Source organism: Phoenix dactylifera, chromosome 2, assembly GCF_051530095.1.
Source record: "Phoenix dactylifera cultivar Ajwa chromosome 2, Ajwa_hap1_PhDact_Kaust_v1.1, whole genome shotgun sequence".
NCBI classification, from domain to species: Eukaryota; Viridiplantae; Streptophyta; class Magnoliopsida; order Arecales; family Arecaceae; genus Phoenix; species Phoenix dactylifera.
In genome coordinates, this window is record NC_143191.1 from 31,982,108 (window position 1) to 32,001,538 (window position 19,431).

General features: G+C 38.8%; 1 long non-coding RNA gene across 6 annotated transcripts; it reads right to left on the reverse strand.

Moving 5' to 3' along the window:
* Positions 1-1,031: 1,031 nt before the first annotated feature.
* LOC108511464 (uncharacterized) lies at positions 1,032-19,123 on the reverse strand. 6 transcript variants are annotated; one of them, XR_016399224.1, is made up of 5 exons: positions 18,812-19,123; positions 17,579-17,675; positions 14,575-14,873; positions 13,579-14,296; positions 1,032-2,020 (listed from the first exon to the last, which is right to left on the reverse strand). It is a non-coding gene; the product is annotated as an uncharacterized LOC108511464 (long non-coding RNA). The 6 variants fall into 6 exon arrangements; XR_016399225.1 differs by lacking the exon at positions 17,579-17,675; XR_016399222.1 differs by lacking the exon at positions 18,812-19,123 and having other exon boundaries at positions 17,579-17,804.
* Positions 19,124-19,431: the final 308 nt, after the last annotated feature.

The window sequence follows — 19,431 nt, forward strand, 5'->3', positions numbered from 1 at the left end:
GCCTGCTTGATTTTAATGGGCCTAGCCTAAAAAAGCCTGGTTATTACCCTGTAACGTCCACAAATTTGGCTGTCCAAAATTTTCGTATCTTAATAGATCATTGGTGTGCCGTATGTAGTAAAAGAAAAATCTCATGACTAGCCATGCATGACCATCTCATCTGACCTTCATTCCTACTCTCTCCCTCTCTTTCCGTCTCTCTCGGGCACATTTTTTTTTTTAGTAATATTATTAGACAGTAACTCTAGCATAATTTGTTATTCTAAAGTGATGGCCGCATAGCTTAAAAGATAAAAGGTTTGGACCTTACTAAATCATCATGCCCCTGCTTTAAGCCTTTAACTTGATTGATCCTATATATTTTAATCAAAAGAGGAATATTAATTATGGATGCACACATAATACACTTTCAAGCACACCCAAACACTTTCTTTTAACTAGAGAGTAGAAGTATATTATAACAAAACTTGAAACATAACATTCTACAAAACAAAAGTTTTGTTTCTACAAATTCAATAACCAAGTAAAAAATCTTTTTACAAATCCTCATATATGTTTGAGGATTTTTGTCTCAAGAGTTTCTATCATGTCAAAAGTAAAATATAAATCGGCCCTCGGTGCACCAAGGGTTTCTGTCATTCAGACTCTCACATTTTCCAAATTATATTCTCAGGCTTAGATTCGCCATTTTGGTTTGAGGAATTACCTAAGACAATCGTAGGAATATTTTATGCAATGCTTGGTTTCTTTGAATTTCTGATGCTAATGGAAAGAATTATTATTTTTGCTTAAGTTGTGTCTTTCTGAAGCCGATAGAAAGGCACCTTTCATTGTTTCGGTGTGTAGCTTCGTGTGGCAGATGCACCTTTTCTTCATCTCCTTTTGTGCAATGGTAATATGGTGGACAAAAATTTCACCAAATTAGTCGTAGCTTCCAACCCTTCGCATGCACGGAATTTGCTTTCTTTGATGTTATTTTGTTTCATTTAGACTCGAAGCTGGTCTAATTTGGAGTGCAGCGGACCAAGTAGTTTGATGATATTTTATTCTTTCCTCGCCTTATCCTCTTATTGTGCTTTATGTTTACGTATTTATTCTTTCATTTTAAAGAATATCAATCTTGCCTACTTGATAAAATGTTGAAGTTAGGAAAATGATAGGATGCAACTAAGTAATAGAAGAAAAACGACACCAAAAGAATGGAATGTTTATTTCCTATTCACATTTACCTCATCCCTCTCCATCACCAGTTTTTGATAGGGATAGTGCAATCTATTTATCCCCATGGAGAACAGTTTTACTTTGCCTGCTTTTGATTGTTTAAATTATAATATTATTATGAGGACCCGTGCGGGTGTGTATTTAGTTCCACGTTAATTATTTGCTTGGTAAATCTTGGATATTTATACCGGATCAACAAAACCCAAATAATAATTTTCGATTAGTCATATTGGATGAGGTTCTGAGTTGTTACAAATGGTATCAGAGCGGATTTGACTCATAATCTATATAGACTAAGGAACACTACAGCACGAATCTATTGAGACTGTCCATAGACCGAACCATGTACAGTAATTACAATTGTGCAGGAGATGTTTGTTTGTCCTATCCTCGCTTGACATTCGGCCCGATTTGGACCAATTATAAGGAGCTCAGATGCGAAGACAAATCTAGCATTTTAAATTCAAACGCATTCATGCTCTTTCCTTTGCGTATTTGGAATACCACTTTAATTTGGCAACACCATTGCTTGGATTAATGTATCACTGAAGCTGCACAAAGAGACGAAATCCAGAGCATCATATCATGGAAATTCCTGATTTACACCAATCATGCGCCATAGGTCCCACCAGTTTTATATTCCGTAGGCCCCACCAGTTTGTGAATCGCAAGTTGTAATGTATCAGACCTCGATTGGCGACAGGGACGTACTACCGGCTGGATTCTTGGCGTTCCTTGGTTAGTGGAATTTTGGGAAGGACACCATCCTGACCCACCGGAATGGCGGTCATAAACAAATCTAACAAATAAATAAGATAATAAAAATACATTCGACCCAACAAAAAATATTTATCTGGTGGGCACATAGAAGGAAATATGAGATGGATTTTATATATATATATATATATATATATATATATATATATATATATATATATATAAATATATAAAAGCAAATTCAAAAGTTAAATAGGGATAAGAAGAATCCTACTTCCGTCAGTCCCCTAATTATTCGTAAAGAAAGCCTATTTACATTCTCTTTCTTTCTTGTCAAGCCTCTTCTTCTATTCTTTTTTTCTCATCAAGCCGTCTTTTCCATCCGTGAGGACTTTCTTCTCCTCCCAAGTTCATTTCTTCCTTTCTTCTGCAAACTGTGTAGCTGTTTATCTAAAAGTATATATTGAAATGTTAGACGACTATTTTGCTAGATGTGTATTATCTAATCGTGCAACGAGTACTGATACTCTATTCTGAAAATTGTGTATCCATTTATCTGAAGATATGTCTTGGGTTGCTGCTGGATGTGTATCAGAAAATTTTATAGTATGTATCAGAAAGCCGAAAAATATATATCACTTGATTATGTAGTGTATACTGGTGAGCATCATATTATGAAGATTGTACCAATTTATTTGGAGATATGCAGTGAGATGTTGAATGATTATATTGCTAGATATGTATCAACTAGCTATATATTATGTACTGATATACATCATATTTTAAAACTATATATTAATTTACCTAGAGATATGTATGAGTTGCTACTAGATGTGTAACAAAAAAAGACTTACAATATGTATCAAGAAGTCGATGACAATGAGGGAACTCCATGCTTTGTGAATACACCCCCTTCAGCCCGTGCTTGGCATTCTGGTTGGACCTGATTCAACACTAACCTTTCAATTGTATAATTGATGCTAAGTTCATGAGGGAGGTAAACAAGATTTCACGTGATTCAGTCAAATAAGGAATTTCTTCAAAGACAATTTGATATGCAGGATCTGATATACAAAATTCATGTGTTCTTCTCTTGAATCACTGTAATTGCTCATGGTTTTATGAATGCTCGATGGATTCCATTGGTACACTTTTGGTTAATTCTGTTTCTTATCAATATTTAACCTTTATTATTATTATATTTTGGCTTTTCAAATTTATGGTGTCTTTTAGTGTTTGATATTTTTGCACATTACTTGATGATTACAAATTTTTGTTCTGTACGATTCTTGTGGTCATAGCTACTGGTCTGTTGGTTCGGATGGTTTACATGGATCATGTTTGCAACTCATTATTTATTCTTGCAAAGTGATTTGAGTTCACTTGGAATATGATGATAAACTTCAATTTTATTGATCTAAATAATTCAATCTCAAAATTTATTTTGCTTTAAGGAAAAAATTTAGCCATAACATGTGGAAGCACTCAAGGAAGATATTAGAACGAGAAAGGCAAGGATATTTGGTAGATATAAAAGTTAGTTGAAACACCTTGCTGTATATATGGACCTTAAGCCACTAATTTACAATACAGTTTACCATAATTTTGGCTCATATTCTCTATATGGACCTAGTCGTATGTATGAACCTAACAACAACATCATCTCAGATATCAGTAAAGGACAATAGAAAAACATGTGGAATATAAACTTATCCACAATGTCATAAAAATGCACTTACCTATGAATATTACAGCTAGCTACTGACCATATTCATTAGGTAACAACTCATTTAGATAGAGACCACCATTGATTTTGCACCTATAAATTCTACCATTAAAGATTTGGCCAGAAGTGCATATATAATCCACTTCTCCATAGGTAGCTTTCATGCAAAACCAAAGTAATTTAATAACAGCAGCAACAACAATAAAAATAACAAAATGTAAATAAATCTAAAATTCGAGCACTTCTTGATGAGAAGGATAACATAAGAAATAACATAAGTCGATGTCATGTAGGATAATCTATTTAAAAAATATAAATTCAGAAGAAAACTATAAAATAGCAAAATGCAAAATAAACATAATATAAGATCCCACTGCAACTTGTTAATGCAGTAAACAGCTTAGTTCATGTCTTTCAAGCAGACTGATTTTGGAACTGAACGCTCCAAATCTGGTGTAAACTGATAAGCAATTGATAATTGAAAGCGGTGCAAAGAACATGCCACAAATCTTTAGCAAATAAATGCATCAGCAGAGCAGCAATGGTTATTTATAATCTTTTACAAAGACATCATGAAAGTAGTTTAAGGGATGATGGAAGTGCCAGAGATGATCATAATGGAGGTAGTCACATGCCAGAAATGAAAATTTGAATAGAGACAGGAGGTGCTGCTTTATTAAGGCAATAGAACAAGAATGAAGTAACTTAAGTTTTCACCCAAAATAAAGATGAACAATTTAAGTTTCTTATTTTCAAACTTCTCACTAAGATGTGCATCCAAGGCACTCTGAAAGAAATCACAAGCAACTATCCATATCTACATTTTAATAGAGGTGTAAATAGGTCGGGTCGGGTCATGAGTAACCCCGACCTAATTCAGTTCTTTGTTCGGGTCCTAATTATAGATCCAGACCCAACCCAATAGAAGATCGGATCGGGTCGGGTCGGATCCACCGCTACAATTTTTAACCCAATGGATCGTTCAGGTCAGGTTGGATTTACATATAACCTAGATCCAACCAAAAAATTTGGGTCCGAGTCGGGTCCGGTTTGGGCCCACTTGATTTTCAAAAATTTTGCACACTTATTTCAGCTGCTGGAGTATCAACTTGCAAGTAGGATTGCAATATTTTAAGCTTTGTTATGTTCCTTGTCAAGTTTGTTAGAAAACAGCTTTCTTTTCATATGCTATATTTTCAAGCGTTTCCATGCTCAAGGTGTAATGTCCGGGCCCACAACCTACTAGGCCCAATAAGAAATGGGCCCAGTTAAGGGTTTGGGCCCAAATTTCACTGTGGGCAGTGCTGTTATAATGTTTAAAAAAAAAACGAAGGGATAAGACCGACAGGGAAGGGTGACCCTCACCCCTGCTGGCAGCCGATGCCTGCGCACCGGAGACAGGGGGCGGCGGCCAGTCCCGGAGAGGGGAGGAATGGAGCGGATGGGACCTCTCAGAGAGGGGTCTCATCCTCTAAACAATTGTTTAAGCCTCTGCCGGCAACCCTAAGTCACAGACCCCCAAGAACACTGAACGAGAGAGAGAGCCGAAGCCCTGGAGCCGAAGGCGAAGGAGCCCTGAAGCTCCAAGAGGAAGGAGGGACTACCAGGGGGAAGAACTGTCCAACGGTAACCAGCAAAAAGCCAGGTAAGCCCCCTGCCTTCTCTCCCCCTGTTTTGTGCAAGACAACAAAGAAACAAAGAAAGAAGGGAGGAAGGGGACTGCCGGCAGACCAAGGGAGCGGCCGCGGGCATCCCGCAGTGCCGCCGGCTTCTCCCGGCATCTCTTCCCCGTGGGAGAAGAGAAGGCCGCCGCAGGCGCGGCCGTGGGCTCAGCCGCAGGCGCGGCTGTGGACGCCGCGAGCTCGGCCGTGGCACCGCCGACTGTGGCTCGGCCCTCCCAAACCCTCCTTCTTCCTTCACAGGGGAAGAATGAAGAGAGGAAGAGAGAGGGTTTGGGAGTGAGAGAGAGAATATGGGGGGTTGGTGAAGGGAGGTTGAAGAAAAGACGAAGAATGAAAGAAAGAAAGGAAGAGGGAAAAGAAGAGAGGAAGAGGGGACTCATCCTCGTCGTCGTGTGCGGCGGCCGCCGGCTTCGGCCGCGAGCACCGTCGACGCAGGCGCGGCCGAGAGTGCCGCAGGCTCGGCCGGGGATGCCGCGGGGCTTGGCTGCGGACGCCGCCGGTCGTGGCCCGTCCCCCTCCGCTCGCCGTCCTCCCTTTCCGCTCGTCGTGCTCCCATCGTCGGAGAAGAGAGGAAGGGGGAGATCGGGATGAAAGAGAAGGGAGGAGAGGAAGCTTCGGGAAGGAGAAGAAAAGAAGAAGGAGAAGAGAAGAAAAAGGGAAGAAAAAGGGAAAGAAAAAGAAAAAGAAAGAAAGAAAGAAAAAAATATAAAAAGAGGGGGTTTAGCCAAATTTGACTAACCTAAGCCCAATTAGACTGGGCAAGTCTAAATCCGAGCTCAATCAGATTGTGCTAAGTCTGGACGAGCCCAAACTGCAAATTGGGTCAAATTCGAACCAAATTAGGCCCAAATTGATTTGGGTCCGAACCCAGTTGAGTGGAGTTAATCCCAGCAGGCCCAATTAATACTAAATTAGGCCCAGTAAATTGACAGAGGACCCAATTGGCTAGAAAAGGTTGGACCCAATTATAAACGAGGCCCAATCCTTCAATTAAAAACCCAATCAACCCATGTGGGCCCAATCTGGTTTTAAACTGAGCCCCAAAGGCTCTAAATTGGGTAAATTGGACTTGGCTAGATCCTTGGATGGGATCCAAGCAAGTAAGTTCATAGTATGATGAACTAAGAGATTTTATAATAAATAAATGGGGAATAATGTAAACCCTATGATGTTGTTTTAGGTGATTAAGGATTTGTCACCTGGACTTGAGCAATTTGGAAAGCGAATTGAGGTAAGTAATCTGTCTTAATCCTATCGTAGATCTTGTATTACGTTTTATAAGATGAACCAGTGTTTTTCATACAATTTGAATTGTATGCATGATTAGTGAAGAATGTAAGTAACCTGTCCTAATCCTGTTATGGATCATGTTATGTTATTAATGTTTCCTAAGCATTTATTTTAAGTATATATGTTTCATACATGATATGTTACAATGCATAAGTAACTTTAATGATCCCAGAAGCTATGGCTATGTATGCAACATGATGATACTGATATTATAATCATGCATGTAAGTTTATAAAGTCTTAGCTAGCCCAGAGGCACTATAATGGGCTCAAAGATGCTACTGAGAATGACTGAGCCGCCAGTGGCTGAATAGTAACTGAGCTGCCCCGCCAGTGGCTGAATAGTAACTGAGCTGCCCCGCCAGTGGCTGAATAGTAACTGAGCCTGCCCCGCCAGTGGCTGAATTGGAATTGGGCCTGCCCCGCCAGTGGCTGAATAGTAACTGAGCTGGCCCCGCCAGTGGCCGAGTTGACTTCGCAGTAGCATCCGAGAGTAAAAGGACCACGGCATGCCGGGGGAGGCACGGTTTCATATGCATATAATATGAAATTTTGTGATTTGCACTACTGCTTTGTTTAAATTGCATACTTATTATGCCAGGATGATTATTAGATAAACATGCATGTCAGCTTCTCAAAACCCTGATTTACATGTTTAGTCTACTGGTTGATCCGGTAGGATTATGCAGGATTACTTACTGAGCCGTGTAGCTCACATCTGTTTATGTTTCGTTTTCTTTCAGATCCTCACCAGTGATCGCCATCAGATATGTTTTTATTTTGTTACAGAGCTTCGTATTTTTGGAGAAGCTTATATACTTCTGTACATTTGAATAGCATAGAAGTTCTGTATTTTTGGTTTCAAACTTGAAGGTTGTACTGCAAACTTTTAATATATATATAAGGATGAATCCTTTTTGGCTACCTGTTACCCCTGTATGAGGCTGCATGCTACTGTGGGCGATAGTCGGCAATAGCACGGCCGTGTCACGGATCCGGATCCGGGGCGTGACATCTAGTGGTATCAGAGCAATAGGTTAACCATGAGTAAAAAATTTAAATTTTAATAAGGGCAGGGGTAGTTAAATCTCATTTAGTGAAATTCCGTATAATTGGAAAGAAAGAAAAGATTTTATTGGTTGCATCATCGGTCAGTCACGAAAATTGCTTGACACAAATATTTTGATAGGTGATAATGAGCAACAAAAAGAAAGAAGCTAGGGCTAATACAAAGCCATTCTAGGGGCATGATTGTGACAGGTATGGTATTAGAGCTTAAGATTTAAGACTACTAAGGATTTTGGTGTTTTGAATCAGAATGCTAACGAGCCATGCCAAAATAAGAAAAAGCTATTTTGGAGATTTCTCGACGGAGTAATTTGTATTTTGGATTATGATTAAAGTATATTTTGACTAATATTAAGTGGAGTACCAGCCATGGAATATTAAAGTACAGTGCGTATCAGTATATATGTGATTTTGAAAGTTTAACTTGATACTGAGTATTGTGGATAATACTTCTAGTTTGAAGTTAATTATTTTGATGGCAAGATAGGGTTCATGCATAAGTTGTTTAAGGCTTGGACAAGGAAAGATATTTTTTAATATTCTTCGAGGATAAAATCTGTATGACAATTATGCAGGCAACTATTATATAGAAAGAAAGTATATTTGAGAAATGAGATTTAAGAATTTCTCCTTTGTTTACTTGGAATGTGAAATATTAGATCTTTGCAAATTATAATGCAAGATTAATATTTCGATTGGAAGTCATTTAGTAAATTCTGAGAATAATTTTCAATGTTGAAGAATATTTTAGGCTCAAATGTTCTACTATGGATAAAGTGCAGTAGTTTGTGATCCTGTGATAAATCAATTAAACGAATATTAGTTGATGTTTTGACCAAAAAAAAAAAGAAGAAGAGAGAATGATGATGATATGGGGTCATTAGGAAATGCGAGTGGAATCAGCAATAGAGTTGATATGGGAACATGCCCAATAGCACATGATGTTTCAGGAGTTTGTATTTAGCAATCCCTGCTTCTAAGATTTGGAATAAAGTGTTTCATCTCTAATAGATGGGCAATTACTAAATGCCTTCGTTTATCATTGAGAAGCAAGTTTAAATTGTTTCATGAGGAAGGTGAAAGTAATGGATGATAATTTTACATATCATCGTCTAGTGGAAGGAGCACAAAAGAAGAAGATTTTTAAATAAAGATCTTACGACAAAAGTATGCATCTCTTTCTTTTAACGGATATGTGAGATCGAGAATCACCTTCTAGCAATGCTAAAATAGGGCAGATTATTGTTCATGCAATTTAAGGATACCTAATATAAGAGATTGGGATACTAAGGAATAATTTTCAGAAGTTTACATAATTCCGAGCTTAAAATGTTCTAAGATGGCTTGAGGGCTAATCTCTTATTAGGAAAGAAGGCTTATTTTCAATAAATGAAGTTGTTGAAAATGTAAAATTCATTTAAAGCGTTGTCGCTTATTTAAGAGGATCTTATGTTGGGATACCCTTTCTTTACTCGCTCATGGAAAAGTAAAAAGAAGTTTTGGCTAAGTAACATTCGATCAAGATGGAGGAAAGATTTGAAATGCAAATACAGATGAGGAATTAAATAGTTTTGTTTGTAGGCAAATAGTATGTTGATCAAAAGTTATTTGTGAATTCAAAGGAATTTGATCAGAATGCACAGCGAAAACATAGTGATCTGAATTATTTATCTAAGTTGGCCAGAAGTATTATTCTTTTGATTCGGAAAGTTTTAATAACAAAAGATTTGATCTGTTTTCTTGTGTAGTAAGATTTTTCTGGATAAATAAAAGGAGAATGTTCTGATTTTTGGATAGCACTGTGCTATCCTAGATTCTCCAGTTTTATGTCATGCTAAGAAACTTCTTAGCATCTTTTGACATGAATTAATAGATCATCGATTTTGATCTTGGATCTAGAATATGTTGGTATGAACCTTCTCCCTCCTAAATTTGAAGCTTGAAATTTTTAATTAATATCCATCCTTTATTCGATTGAAAGAAATTGAGGTTGTCAATTGACTTTGATGAATATCTATCAAGGGTGGATTGAAGTTGTTTATGATCTAATCTTGTGATAGATCGGGTAATCGAGAGCAGTTGATACTTTGACAAAGAAACTTGAAGTTCTTATTCAGAATTGAGATGTAGATTTTTGTGTATAAGAGAAAAGTTTGATTTAGATCACCTACCAAAAGAATCAAATCTGAAAATGTTAGACCTTATTCTTTTGATAAGATCTAATGATGAAACTGTATTGATGAATAGAATTATTGAAAAATTTGAATTAGAATTCTAATGGAGAAAAGTGTTGTTGATTCTCTGAATAATCTGGAGATAGCTATATAATTTCACCAGTGAGTTTTTCTATTGTTGGCAACTCCTGGGAGATTTTGAGCATCTTAAATTTAGTATTAACGGATTGATGGTGCCTTGGATGGGCTCAGACCTGGAATGTTCCTTACTCCTAGCTATGACATTTTCGATCTACCTATTTGAAAGGGGTTTGAAGTTTTGCTAGGGTAAAGGTTGATCATTAAATTGTAGGCAAAATCAAGAGAAGAAAGAGGATTATAGATTATGAAAAGTGTTTGATGTTAATGCTCTCACCTATTTCTATTAACCCGATTACGACCGTTGTGTGGACTTAATCGAGAGCAATTAATTTCTTAGGCCAAGAATCATAGCATTTAAAATCTAAGGTTGGAATATTAGTCTTCTTTTGGGAGAGATAAAAAGAACTCCTATATCATAAATAGAAGGGATCAAGTTTTGAGATGCCATGATTTTGCCAAAATCTTATCAGCAAGCATTTTAAGAGGGAGACTAACCGAGAACTAGAGGGTGACTCGATGGTTGAATACTTTTAAAGCTTGAACCTTAAGGTATGACTAATTTCGAGGACGAAATTTATTTTAAGGGGGGTAGGATGTAATGTCCGGGCCCACAACCTACTAGGCCCAATAAGAAATGGGCCCAGTTAAGGGTTTGGGCCCAAATTTCACTGTGGGCAGTGCTGTTATAATGTTTAAAAAAAAAACGAAGGGATAAGACCGACAGGGAAGGGTGACCCTCACCCCTGCTGGCAGCCGATGCCTGTGCACCGGAGACAGGGGGGCGGCGGCCAGTCCCGGAGAGGGGAGGAATGGAGCGGATGGGACCTCTCAGAGGGGGGTCTCATCCTCTAAACAATTGTTTAAGCCTCTGCCGGCAACCCTAAGTCACAGACCCCCAAGAACACTGAACGAGAGAGAGAGCCGAAGCCCTGGAGCCGAAGGCGAAGGAGCCCTGAAGCTCCAAGAGGAAGGAGGGACTACCAGGGGGAAGAACTGCCCAACGGTAACCAGCAAAAAGCCAGGTAAGCCCCCTGCCTTCTCTCCCCCTGTTTTGTGCAAGACAACAAAGAAACAAAGAAAGAAGGGAGGAAGGGGACTGCTGGCAGACCAAGGGAGCGGCCGCGGGCATCCCGCAGTGCCGCCGGCTTCTCCCGGCATCTCTTACCCGTGGGAGAAGAGAAGGCCGCCGCAGGCGCGGCCGTGGGCTCAGCCGCAGGCGCGGCTGTGGACGCCGCGAGCTCGGCCGTGGCACCGCCGACTGTGGCTCGGCCCTCCCAAACCCCCCTTCTTCCTTCACAGGAGAAGAATGAAGAGAGGAAGAGAGAGGGTTTGGGAGTGAGAGAGAGAATATGGGGGGTTGGTGAAGGGAGGTTGAAGAAAAGACGAAGAATGAAAGAAAGAAAGGAAGAGGGAAAAGAAGAGAGGAAGAGGGGACTCATCCTCGTCGTCGTGTGCGGCGGCCACCGGCTTCGGCCGCGAGCACCGTCGACGCAGGCGCGGCCGAGAGTGCCGCAGGCTCGGCCGGGGATGCCGCGGGGCTTGGCTGCGAACGCCGCCGGTCGTGGCCCGTCCCCCTCCGCTCGCCGTCCTCCCTTTCCGCTCGTCGTGCTCCCATCGTCGGAGAAGAGAGGAAGGGGGAGATCGGGATGAAAGAGAAGGGAGGAGAGGAAGCTTCGGGAAGGAGAAGAAAAGAAGAAGGAGAAGAGAAGAAAAAGGGAAGAAAAAGGGAAAGAAAAAGAAAAAGAAAGAAAGAAAGAAAAAAATATAAAAAGAGGGGGTTTAGCCAAATTTGACTAACCTAAGCCCAATTAGACTGGGCAAGTCTAAATCCGAGCTCAATCAGATTGTGCTAAGTCTGGACGAGCCCAAACTGCAAATTGGGTCAAATCCGAACCAAATTAGGCCCAAATTGATTTGGGTCCGAACCCAGTTGAGTGGAGTTAATCCCAGCAGGCCCAATTAATACTAAATTAGGCCCAGTAAATTGACAGAGGACCCAATTGGCTAGAAAAGGTTGGACCCAATTATAAACGAGGCCCAATCCTTCAATTAAAAACCCAATCAACCCATGTGGGCCCAATCTGGTTTTAAACTGAGCCCCAAAGGCTCTAAATTGGGTAAATTGGACTTGGCTAGATCCTTGGATGGGATCCAAGCAAGTAAGTTCATAGTATGATGAACTAAGAGATTTTATAATAAATAAATGGGGAATAATGTAAACCCTATGATGTTGTTTTAGGTGATTAAGGATTTGTCACCTGGACTTGAGCAATTTGGAAAGCGAATTGAGGTAAGTAATCTGTCTTAATCCTATCGTAGATCTTGTATTACGTTTTATAAGATGAACCAGTGTTTTTCATACAATTTGAATTGTATGCATGATTAGTGAAGAATGTAAGTAACCTGTCCTAATCCTGTTATGGATCATGTTATGTTATTAATGTTTCCTAAGCATTTATTTTAAGTATATATGTTTCATACATGATATGTTACAATGCATAAGTAACTTTAATGATCCCAGAAACTATGGCTATGTATGCAACATGATGATACTGATATTATAATCATGCATGTAAGTTTATAAAGTCTTAGCTAGCCCAGAGGCACTATAATGGGCTCAAAGATGCTACTGAGAATGACTGAGCCGCCAGTGGCTGAATAGTAACTGAGCTGCCCCGCCAGTGGCTGAATAGTAACTGAGCTGCCCCGCCAGTGGCTGAATAGTAACTGAGCCTGCCCCGCCAGTGGCTGAATTGGAATTGGGCCTGCCCCGCCAGTGGCTGAATAGTAACTGAGCTTGCCCCGCCAGTGGCTGAATAGTAACTGAGCTGGCCCCGCCAGTGGCCGAGTCTGACTTCGCAGTAGCATCCGAGAGTAAAAGGACCACGGCATGCCGGGGGGGGCACGGTTTCATATGCATATAATATGAAAATTTTGTGATTTGCACTACTGCTTTGTTTAAATTGCATACTTATTATGCCAGGATGATTATTAGATAAACATGCATGTCAGCTTCTCAAAACCCTGATTACATGTTTAGTCTACTGGTTGATCCGGTAGGATTATGCAGGATTACTTACTGAGCCGTGTAGCTCACATCTGTTTATGTTTCGTTTTCTTTCAGATCCTCACCAGTGATCGCCATCAGATATGTTTTTATTTTGTTACAGAGCTTCGTATTTTTGGAGAAGCTTATATACTTCTGTACATTTGAATAGCATAGAAGTTCTGTATTTTTGGTTTCAAACTTGAAGGTTGTACTGCAAACTTTTAATATATATATAAGGATGAATCCTTTTTGGCTACCTGTTATCCCTGTATGAGGCTGCGTGCTACTGTGGGCGATAGTCGGCAATAGCACGGCCGTGTCACGGATCCGGATCCGAGGCGTGACACAAGGAGCATCTCTCAAACAATTGGTAAAGAGTGACAAGTGTGGCACAGCTTGTTTGTACGACAAAGATTAAATCACCAGTCAAGGAAGATTCTGTAAAAGATTTTAAAGAAAGCTCACAGTTAATACATAAATAACAATAGGGAACTATTTTTATGCACCATACCATCGCTGTGTGTATCCCAGTAGAAATGGCCTAGCAACATGAGACCATCTAAGCCCACGAACTCTTCACGCTTCTGTTGACTTTGGCTCCTGTTCTTCTCTAAGATGATAGATTGATAGTTTGATGATAGTGAGTATACAAGGAATAAAAATAGAGAATCTAAACTGAAAAACCTCCATGAGAAACACAGAAAATTGCTAGTATATCTTTATTTCCATCAGCAAACTCATCAGCAAACTAATTTGAAAGATGTAGCAACATTGAAATCTGTCATTGACTAATAATTCCACATCTTACAGTGAGCATATCTACACCCACAGCATAAAGGGCCAATTGTGCATTCCGAACCTGTAACTGAACCAAATGAACCAAAGGAACTACCTAAACCATCTGCAGTATAATTGTTTTCTCTGTGGTTTGATAGGACTGCAAAACAGAAAGACATACTACCTAAACATCCATGAATGATCAGTTCAGTTTAACTGAGAGAATATTCTAGTGGTTCATTTGAACATTTACATGAACCTATCCAAGACATTATGAAAATGAATTACATCACAGTCAAGCAAGAAAAAACATAGTTCGACATGTCAAGTGAAGTAGATGGCACATGGCAGTGTAAAGAGACATGCTTTTGGCCCAATTCAGAAAGCGGAGTCTCTTACCCTTCAGTTCGCAATGTCGCACCCCGACGATGTATGAACTTGATAGAAAATAGCTGCAAAAAAAATTTCTTTTTCACTTAGATAATAGATATATAGTTAACTATGCATAAAAATTATCATATTCTTAATAATATAAACATAATAATGAAGATGATTGTTATCTACATAAGTTAATCATCAGTACTAATAACAATAGTTGTTTTATAATCTTCAACCATGTAATTAGTACAAGGAGGTGGGTCATCTACAAATGAAAAAAATACGAAATTAAAAATTGAAATATTTTAAAGCACTAGTATATGATAAAGTTAGGGATGTCTAGAAATTGAACCTGCAAGATGAGGCAAGGTGTCTCGAAGCCAACCTTGTGTGCATATCAACGTATCTGGGGATAGGCTACTATGGAAATCATCCCAAACCCGGCCAACAATGCTGAAGGCACATCCATACAAATTCAACTTTATGTATTAAATCGAAGATCTTGAACTAAAATGAAGGAGATTTGAAGGGTTTCATTTCTAAAATTTTTGTTGATATGAATTACCTTAGTGTCACTCGAACTAATTCGAATTTTGGATATGTGTTATATATTTCTGATGGACAACTATTATTATTTCCACATGACTTTCACTACAAGAGCAAGTTCATATATTATTTCCACATGAAAATGCTAGAAAATAAAAATTTAACTTGTAGAAATAAACACTATTACCATCCATAAGACCTAAATAAAAAACACAATTGAATGTTTCTATGCCCGTAAAAATAATTGCTTACAAGGTTGTATATATTTATATGCTGATACTTAATACTAACTGACAGTGTAATACCATATGGTAAATCTGCAAACAATTAATACTAAAATAACGTATGATCCTATGAGGGTTCGTCCCAAACCAACCATTTCGAGGTGTACCAAACCAAACCCTAATTCCCCAAAACAAGGTCGTGACCATTCGAGAGAACCCCTCTCACAATCGTTCGTGTGAAGCAACCCCCCCTCTCTCTCTCTCTCATAATCGTTCGTGTGAAGCAACCTTCCATTAACAATATGAATCAAATAGCAGCATAACAGAAACATTGAATGTGAAAAGAAATTGAAAAGCTCTGGTTTTTCATAAAAAATATTTCAAGCAGCATCTAAAAACTCGATTCTTGAAAAGAGTGGTAGAAGCCTTGATCCCGAATTCAGAACCTAGTATCCACCTTCCATTAACAATATGCATCAAATAACAGCATAGCAGAAGCATTGAACGTGAAAAGAAATCGAAAAACTATAGTTTTCTATAGAAAAGATTTCAAAAGCATCCAAAAACTCAATTCTTGAAAAGAGTGGTCGAGCCTTGATCATGAATTCAAAACTTACCGTCCACCTTCCATTAACAATATACATTAAATAACAGCATAGCAGAAGCATTGAACGTGAAAAAAAAATCAAAAAGCTCTAGTTTTTCATAAAAAAGATTTCAAGAAGCATTCAAGAATTCGATTCTTGAAAAAAGTGATACAAGCCTTGATTTTTCATCCAAGAAGCTTTAATCCAAGAAACCTTCTATTAACGATATGCATCAAATAGCAGCATAGTAGAAGCATTAAACATGAAAAGAAATCAAAAAGCGTTGATTTTTCATAGAAAAGATTTTAAAAAGCTTCCAAGAACTAGATTCTTGAAGTAGAAGCTTTGATCACGAATTTAGAACTTTGCATCCACCTTCCATTAACAATATGCATCAAATAGCAGCATAGCAAAAGCATTGAACATGAAAAAAGATCAAAAAGCTCTGATTTACTATAGAAAAGATTTCAAGAAGCATCAAAAAAATTGATTCTAGAAAAGAGTGGTAGAAACCTTGATCACGAATTCAAAACTTAGCATTCATCTTCCATTAGCAATATGCATCAAATAGCACCATAGCAGAAACATTAAACATGAAAAAAAAACCAAAAAACTCTAGTTTACCATAGAAAAAATTTCAAGAAGCTTCCAAGAACTAGATTCTTGAAAAGAGTGATAGAAGCCTTGATCACGAATTCAGAACTTAGCATCCAACTTTCATTAATAATATGCATGAAATAGCAGCATAGTAGAAGTATTGAACATGAAAAAAATCAAAAAGTTCTGGTTTTTTCATAGAAAAGATTTCAAAAAGCATCCAAGAACTTGATTCTTAAAAAGAGTGGTAGAAGTCTTGATCACGAATTCAAAACTTAGCATCCACCTTCAAATAACAATATACATCAAATAGCAGCATAGCAGAAGTATTGAACGTGAAAAGAAATCGAAAAGCTCTAGTTTTCTATAGAAAAAATTTCAAGAAGCATCCAAAAACTCGATTCTTAAAAGGAGTGGTAGAGACTTTGATCACGAATTTAGAACTTAGCATCCATCTTCCATTAACAATATGCATCAAATAGCAGCATAGTAGAAGCATTGAACGTGAAAAGAAATCGAAAAACTCTGGTTTACCATAGAAAAGATTTCAAGAAGCATCCAAGAACTTGATTCTTGAAAAGAGTTATAGAAGCCTTGATCACGAGTTCAGAACTTAGCATCCACCTTCTATTAATAATATGCATCAAATAGCAGCATAGCAGAAGCATTGAACATGAAAAGAAATAAAAAAAAAACTCTAGTTTTCAATATAAAAGATTTCAAAAAGCATCCAGGAACTTGATTCTTCAAAAGAGTGGTAGAAGCCTTGAACACGAATTCAGAACTTAGCATCTACCTTCTATTAACAATATGCATCAAATAGGGTCATAACAGAAGTATTGAATGTGAAAAGAAATCGAAAAGTTCTGGTTTACCATAGAAAAGATTTCAAGTAGCATCCAAGAACTCGAAAAGAGTGGTAGAAGCCTTGAACTTCAAAAGAGTGGTAGAAGCTTTGAACACGAATTCAGAACTTAGCATCTACCTTCTATTAACAATATGCATCAAATAGGGTCATAACAGAAGTATTGAATGTGAAAAGAAATCGAAAAGTTCTGGTTTACCATAGAAAAGATTTCAAGTAGCATCCAAGAACTCGATTCTTAAAAAGAATGGTAGAAGCCCTAATCATAAATTCAGAACTTAGCAACCACCTTTCATTAACAAGATGCATCAAATGGCAGCATGCAGAAGCATTGAACGTGAAAAAAAAAATCGAAAAGCTCTGGTTTACCATAGAAAAGATTTCAAGAAGCATCTAACAACTCGATCCTTGAAAAGAGTGGTAGAAGCTTTAATCACGATTTCAGAACTCAACATCCACCTTTCATTAACGATATGCATCAAATAGCTGCATAGCAAAGCATTGAATGTGAAAAGAAATTGAAAAGTTCTGGTTTACCATAAAAAAGATTTCAAGAAGAATCCAAGAACTCGATTCTTAAAAAAAATAGTAGAAGCCTTGATCACGAATCTGGTAAGCAGAACTCAACATCTCCCTACAATAACAATATGTATCAAATAGCAGCATAGCAAAAGCATTGAATGTGAAAGAAAATCGAAAAGCTCTGGTTTACAATAAAAAAAGATTTCAAAAATCATCCAAAAATCTAATTCTTGAAAAGAGAAGTAGGGCTCGTTTGGTTCGCGGGAAGCATTTTCCTTCCTAGGAATATGATTCCTGGGAAACAAATTCCTAGGAAGAGGATGCCTAGGAAAGTACTTTTGGCATGTTTGGTTGACCATGGGAAAGTGACAAATTTCCAAGGTGCTTATGTTTGGTTGGCCATCTACTTTCCTAGGAAAGTTATATATAATTCCTATTATGCCCTTAATAAAAATTAAGTTTTTAATGCCTCTTTAATGCTTCTTTAATGCTGAAGGGACTTTTTGGGAAAAAGTAAAAATGGAGTGATTCCCGCCTCATGGGAAAGTAACTTTCCCTTCTCTCTCCTTTGAAAACTCCAACCAAACAAGAGGCATCTCATTACTTTCCCGTTGACCACACTTTCCCCCCTTCTTTTCCCGCGAACCAAACGAGCCCGTAGAAGCATTGATCAAGAAAAGAAGTCGAAGCAACCTATTCTCTTACAAAAGAGATTTCAAGAGAACTCGAAGAACCCGATTCTTTTTTTTTTTTTGCTAAAGAAAAGGGGTAGGGGGAGGAAGGGACAAGCCCACCCCTGCGTAGCAGCCCCCACTGGGCTCCCGTCCCGCCAGGAGAATGTTCGATGCGGGCAGAAATGGCCGTGTTGGGCACCCCGACCAGTTTTACTCATGCCTTCCCCATCCATGGGCCCGGCTCAGCTACCCCTCTAGGCTCTGGCTCGAGTCCCAAGTGTGAGTACGTCACACCTGGCACCACCCCGGCTACCAGCGGTCCAAGAGCGGTCCTATATCTCATGTCCAAGCAGTGGCCGAAGCCACATTTTAATCGTCGCTACAGCGACTTGAACTTGGGACCATGAGGTTAGAATCCCTGCCCAGTACTACTAGGCTACCACCTTGATGGTAAGAACCCAATTCTTGAACGACATAGTAGAAGCGTTAAGCATGAAAAGGAGTCAGAAAGCTCTGCTCTTTTGTAATACGAGATTCCAAGAAAATCCAATAACCCAGTTCCTGACAAGAGTACCGAGGACCGTGACGCGAATCTTTGGACTCTGGACATTCCCTTCTGCTTCCTGTCTCCCCCACCGATTATGGTTGTGGCATGGTCCTCCACCATATAAAGAATGGCAGTTTCGATCCAAGAATCCTTCACGCCTTAGGGTTTTGAGGGTTTTGGTAGAAGGGGAAGACGTCGTGAATAAGAAGAAAGAATGGGATCGAGAGGAGACGATCTCGAACAATCAAAGAAGATGAGAGAAGAGTAGCCGGAGAGAACTGAAGGTGGTGTTTCTTGGAACGGGCAACGGATGTATTTCGCCAACGTAGGGTTGCTTATTTATAGGCATAAATCGGCTAGGCAATTGCCGACATATTTAGACCCATGGTTCAAATGTCAAGTCCGGTTTGAACCGAGCTAGGCATAGTTTTTGGGGAGTAAGTTAAGGTTGTAAACTGTGGTTATCCTGTAGGTGGAACAACTTACCCATGCAGAGAGACAGAGAGAGAGAGAGAGAGAGAGGGGGGGCGTGGAGGGTGGGAAGAATAGGTTTAACTAGAATATTTAGATAATTTTAGTTAGAAAAGTTTTACTTTTTATTAGTATAAATGCTCAATCTGGTTATACCCGAAGGCTGAATAGGTATA